At 34.0% G+C, this 6,415-nt stretch overlaps 1 pseudogene; it reads right to left on the bottom strand.

Annotated features, from left to right (window-relative positions):
• Positions 1-3,061: 3,061 nt before the first annotated feature.
• LOC144254816 (nucleophosmin pseudogene) lies at positions 3,062-3,944 on the bottom strand (annotated as a pseudogene).
• Positions 3,945-6,415: the final 2,471 nt, after the last annotated feature.

Below are 6,415 nucleotides of genomic sequence, written 5' to 3' on the forward strand. Positions count from 1 at the left end.
ACATTCAGCTTTTGGTTTATTGGGATTGGCTTGCTTCACTTAGCATTATGTTCTACATCTCCATACATGTACCTGCAAATTCCATGATTTTATTCTCTTTTAATGCTGAGTAATATTCCACTGTGTATATACCAAAGTTTCCCTATCAATTTTTCTATTGAAGGGCTTCTAGGTTGATTCCATAATTTAGCTATTGTGAATTGTGCTGCTATAAACATTCATGTGGCTGTGTTCCTGTAGTCCTTTAGGTATAAAGTGAGGAGAAGGATAGCTTGGTCAAATGGTGCTACTATTACAAATTTTCCAAGGAATCTCTATATGGCTTTCCAGATTGGCTGTACCAATTTGCAGTCCCACCAGCAATATATGAGTGTGCCTTTTCCCCCACATCCTCGCCAACACTTATTGTTGTTTGTATTTTTAATAGCTGCCATTCTGACTGGAGTGAGATGAAATCTTAGAGTAGTAATTGTTAGTAATATTAGTAATTAGAATTTTCTCTCTCCTTCTCTTCATTAGCATGGCTAATGGTTTATCAATTTTATTTATTTTTTCAAAAAACCAACTTTTTGTTTTGTCAATTTTTTCAATTGTTTCTTTTATTTCAATTTCATTGATTTCAGCTCTAATTTTAATTATTTTCTATCTTCCACTACTTTGGGGGTTCATCTGTTCTTCTCTTTCTAGGGCTTTGAGACATAATGTTAGGTCATTTATTTGTTGAGTTTTTTCCTTTTTGAAGGAATGAAATCCATGCAATGAACTTTCCTCTTAGTACTGTCTTCATGGTGTCCCAGAGATTTTGATATGTTGTATCAGTATTCTGATTTACTTCTAAGCATTTTTTAATCTCTTCCTTGATATCTTTTACAACCCATTGTTCATTCAATAGTATATTATTTAGTCTCCAGATGTTGGATTTCCTTTTTATTTTTATTGTATCATTGATTTCTAATTTCATTCCATTGTGGTCTGATAGAATGGAGGGTCGTATCTCTACTTTTCTGTATTTACTAAGATTTGCTTTGTGACATAACATATGGTCTATTTTAGAGGAGAATCCATGTGCTGCTGAGAAGAAAGTGTATTCACTCATTGATGAGTAATATACTCATGTCAGTTAAGTCAAAGTTATTGATTATATTATTGAGTGCTATAGTTTTTTTGTTTAGCTTATGTTTGGTAGCTCTATCTAGTAGTGAAAGTTTAGTTCTTCCCTTTGCAGATTTTCTTTGTTGTTTCTCATTTTATCCTTGTGAAATATCTAGTGTATTAAAGCCATCCAGAATTATTGTGTTGTCATCTCTTTGACTCTTGAACTTGACAAGAGTTTGATTGATGAACGTAGATGCTTCATTGTTTGGGGCATATATATTTGTTACTGTTTTGTGTTGTTGATGTATAGTTCCCTTAAGCAGTATGAAATGTCCATCTTTATTGCTTTTGAGTAACTTTGGCTTTAAGTCTACTTTATTTGATATGAGAATGGAAACCCCTACTTGGTCACGTAGGCCATCTGAATGGTATATTTTATCCCAACCTTTCACCTTCAGTCTGTGGACATCTTTTCCTAGGAGATGAGTCTCTTGAAGGCAGAATATTGTTGGGTCTTTTTTTTTTTTTTAATACAATCTACCAGCCTATGTCTTTTGATTGGTGAGTTTAAGCCATTAACATTTAGGGTTGTTATTGAGCTATGATTTGTATACCAGTCATTTTTTTTTTTTTGTATTTAGCTTGCCTTGGTTTCTCCTTTGGTTGGCTTTTCTTTTATTGTAGTCCTTCCCTTTGCAAATTTTCATTGTTGTTTTTCATTTCTTCCTCGTGGAATATTTTGCCAAGAATGTTCTGTAGTAAAAGCTTTCTTGCTATAAATTCTTTTATTTTTTTGTTTTGTTTTCATTATTCAAATTTTAATCGGATGTTTATGAAACATTTTAAACATAAGAGTAAACAATTTGCTTACAGTATTAAGTAAAATAAGAAAGTGATGAACCATGCAGATTAATTGGTATAAAATATTACACTTATTTTATGAAGAAATTTTAAGAGAAGCATTTTGTTATTTTAAGTGAAAAATAAATTGAAATATTATCTCAAGAAAGTATACTTGGCTTTGTTGACTCTAAGATTTAGCTTTTTTTTTTAATCATGGAAGGTTTTTATTTCATTGTCAAATTTGAAGCTTAATTTTGCTGGATATAAGATTCTTGGTTAACATCCATTATCTTTTAGAGCTTGGTATATGTTGTTCCAGGATCTCCTAGCTTCGAGAGTCTGGGTTGATAAATCTGCTGAGATTTGAACTGGTCTTCCCCTACAGGTAATCTTATTTTTCTCTCTTATGGCCTTTAAAATTCTATCCTTATTCTGTCTGCAAGGCATTTTCATTATAATGTGTCTTGGTGTAGATTTGTTGGCATTTTGTTCATTTGGTGTCTTATAGACCTCTTGTATTTGATTTTTGTATTCATTTTTCATGCTCTGGAAGTTTTCAGATATTATTTTATTGAAGAGATTGTGCATTCCTTTGGTTTTAATCTCTGAAACTTCCTCTATCTCAATAAATCTTAAATTTGGTCTTTTGATGGTATGCCACAATTCTTGGATGTTCGGTTCATGTTTATTACCATCTTAACTGTGAGGTCAACTTTATTTTAAAGATTGTATATGTTGTCTTCATTGTCTGAGGTTCTGTCTTCCAAGTTGTCTAGTCTGTTGGTGATTCTATCTATTGAGTTCTTTTTTTTAAATAAAATACTGAGTTTATTTCACATGTATATTTTTGTCTCCCCATCATTTCTATGTCTGACCACCACTACTACTATGTACTATCATAACATTCCTACATACTTAGAAACCAACCAAAGGGTGGAGTTCCATCTTTAAAAACTAAACAGGCATTTTGGACAGCACATTCTTGGCAATAGAACCTGGACAACATTTATCAAACACGGTAGGGAAAGTTCTCACTTTGTATTATAAAAAGGACAGCCAGATATCAACTGTTACAGAAATGAAATAAGATGGAAATTTTTAACAAACTGTTTAAACTATTTTCTTAAAGAGACTTCCACCACTGCCAGAGATCTTGAATAGCCTCCTGGTCAGTTATCCGGAAGCAATTCTTCACATAATTGATGAACTTGGCTTCCACTTTGTGAAGAGAACCACCTTTTTCTATACTTGCATGCATTTTTGCTTTAATGTTTTCTACAGAACTAGGTCCTTTTGGTGTTTTAGGAGTTTTTTCCTGTTTTTTGAAGGATTCTTGACCTTTTGATCTTGGTGTTGGTGGTTTTTGAGTCTTTTCCATTCTGGTTTGATTTTTGTGCATTTTTGGCTGGAGTATCTCGTATAGATTTCTTCACTGGAGCTTTTTCGTCAGTTTCTTCATCATCATCATCATCATCGACATCTTCATCATCATCTTCATCTTAATCATCATCGACATCTTCATCAGCAGCAAGATTTACTTTTTTCTGGGGAAACTTGCTACCACCATCAGGGACAGATCGCTTTCCAGATACACTTAAGAGTTTCACATCCTCCTCCTCTTCTTCATCTTCTGACTCTGCATCTTCCTCCACAGCTACTAAATGCTGGCCACTAATATGCACAGGCCCTGAACCACACTTCAACCTTAAGACCACAGGTGGTGTGATTTCAAAACCCCCAAGGGAAACCGTTGGCTATACAGACATTTTCAAAGTTGCCAGTGTTACTGTAATTGGACTGCCTTCATAATTCATTGCCTCTGCTTCAACAATGTGCAATTCATCCTTTTCACTAGCCCCTAAACTGACCATTCTTAACGATAACTGGTGCTCATTTTCATCATTATCCACCTTAAATTGATAATCTTTGTCAGCCTTTAGCTCACAATCAAAAAGGTAGTACTGGGGCTTCAGGGGGTTCATGTGCATATCCATCAAACCTTCCATGGGTTGATAGCACGCACTTAGGTGGGAGAGAAGGCCTACAGAAAATGGGTGGCTGCTCTAGAGAAGAAACGGACAGGATGGAATCATGCCAGGCTCTATTGAGTTTTTTAATTGGCTTATTATTTCTTTCATTTCTAGGATTTCTGTTTTTTGTTTGTTTGTTTTTCAGTATCTCTGTTTCTTGAATTAATTTCTTGCAACCTATATTTGCTCTCTTATCTCTTTGTTGGTATGATCCATGGTTGCCTGAATTTGTTCTCTTATCTCTTTGTTGAAGTGGTCGATTTTTGCCTGTATCTGCTCACTTAGGTTTTTTTTTTTTTTTTTTTTATTGGTTGTTCACAACATTACAAAGCTCTTGACATATCATATTTCTTCCCAAATTATTTTAGTTATGTCTATTTGGAACTCCTTCTCTGACATTTCATCTACTTCACTATCTGTGGATTCTGTTATTGCAGTGTCTTGGTTTGTGGGGGGGCACTTTCCTCCCTTGTTTTTTTATGATGTCTATGTGTCTTCCTCTCTTGCAGTGCAGATCAGAGGTATTACAGCTTCTGCCCTATTGTCTTATAGTGTGCCTACAGGTTACCAATAGTTCACTTTTAAGGGTGAGATCAATATTATACCACTCAATGTACCCAATGTGCAGCCAAGTATTAGTTAGCTTTTATTTTTACACTTACAGTTTTGTCACTATAAACAGAAATGATGAGTTCAGTTATCTTTAACCATATAATCAATAGGTTTGCATATTGGTTTACAGTTTCTGATAATGAAAGGGGGCTACTGTGGGGTTGACTGACATGTTTATAAGGTAGAATATGAGAATATGGGTGTATTAGATTATATGACTAGTGAGAGGATAATCATAGGAAGTTGGCTGTTAGAGAAATAAGAGACAGGCAACCCCATGCAAGACTCCCTGTCACTTCAGCAACAGGGTAACTATTAGCACCCCTAGTAGAGAGACCTCTGGTGAAGCCAGGCCACAGGGACCTTGGTGATATCTTACCAGGTCCTTATTGTTGTTTCTTAATAGAAGCAGCGATATCCCAGTTTTGTGGCAGTGGCAGCCTCAAGCCTCTATGTTTCTTGATGATGGGCTGTGGATAAGGAACCCCAGCACAGGGTGGCTCTCCATGAGGGTGAGGGAGAACTCTGGGCTGTGGGTTTGGGGTGGGTTGGTGAACTCTGCCTCTGCTTTGTGTGACTTTAAGTAATATGTCTTCATCCTATTTTTTTAGTCAATCAATTTCTTATCATATTTGTACCAAGATTTTTTTTATTCAAGATCAGATTTTATAAAATATTTTAGTAGATTATTTATGTAATTTGTTGGTTCAAATTCTAATATAAAACTTTTTTTCTTAAAATGAAAAGAGTTGAGAAATGTGTGCTTTTAGATTATTTTATTGACTATTGTATTATAAAACTACATTGACTATTGTATTATAAAACTATGGCTATGATGTGATAATTTACTGAATATTTTAAACCTCTGTAAATTGAATGGAGGACTGTAAGCCAAAGGAAAGAAGATGCCTGATTTCTAGACATAACATTCTTGGAATGTGGATGCTTATAATTATTTTTAGTTATTGATCATATGATCTTACTAAACGATGTGTTACTTTATTTTCTATCATCTGAATCATGGCCATTGCCAATTAAATGGCAATTATTAAAATTTTTTATCTGGATGTTTACAAGTATTTAGGGAAAATACTTAGATACTGCCCCTATTTTTAAGAAGTACCATAAAGACAAATAAATGGCACTACTTTCTATGGCTAATATCATACAAGATAGTTACATAAAGAATATGAGAAAAAGACTAAGAATTAAATGTCTGCCATGCAAGAGTTGTAGAGACTGGAAAAAAGAACAATGTTAAGTGAAAAGAGACAAAAGCACAATTTTTCTAATCCAAGCAAAACTCATTGTGGCTAAATTAATCTTTTCTAATAAGAATCAATTGCCATGACCAAATGATCATGCTGTGATCCACATTGATTATGTAAATGAGGAAGTCAAAATATTTCCATCAAATGTATCAAGACTTCTTGTATGGACAGAGAAATATAATTAGATAAGGTTTATTACTAAGATACTTCAAGAGAATTTTGAAAAGCAAAGTACATTTTAGGTATATAGAGCATAACTTGAGCAAATCAGCACAAGAAGATGCAGGAGAAAAAAAAAATGAAGATGCAACAGATCTTTTTTAGGATCCTCTGCTTGGGATGATTCTCAGTTGACTTCAAATTTCCAACTGGGGAAACCAAAAGTCATATTTGTATTTTATGAGCACTTGATTACATAACATAAATCAAGAGCAAAGATCATTCTTTTTTTTTTTTTTTGAAAACTGAAGTTAGCAATAAGAACACATGTCCTTTCATGTGGCTACATTCATTACATATAAATTTGGGGGTCACTTGATGGCCATCCTGTGTCTCTTGGATGAA

This window comes from Urocitellus parryii, chromosome 1 (assembly GCF_045843805.1).
Source record: "Urocitellus parryii isolate mUroPar1 chromosome 1, mUroPar1.hap1, whole genome shotgun sequence".
Classification (NCBI taxonomy): Eukaryota; Metazoa; Chordata; class Mammalia; order Rodentia; family Sciuridae; genus Urocitellus; species Urocitellus parryii.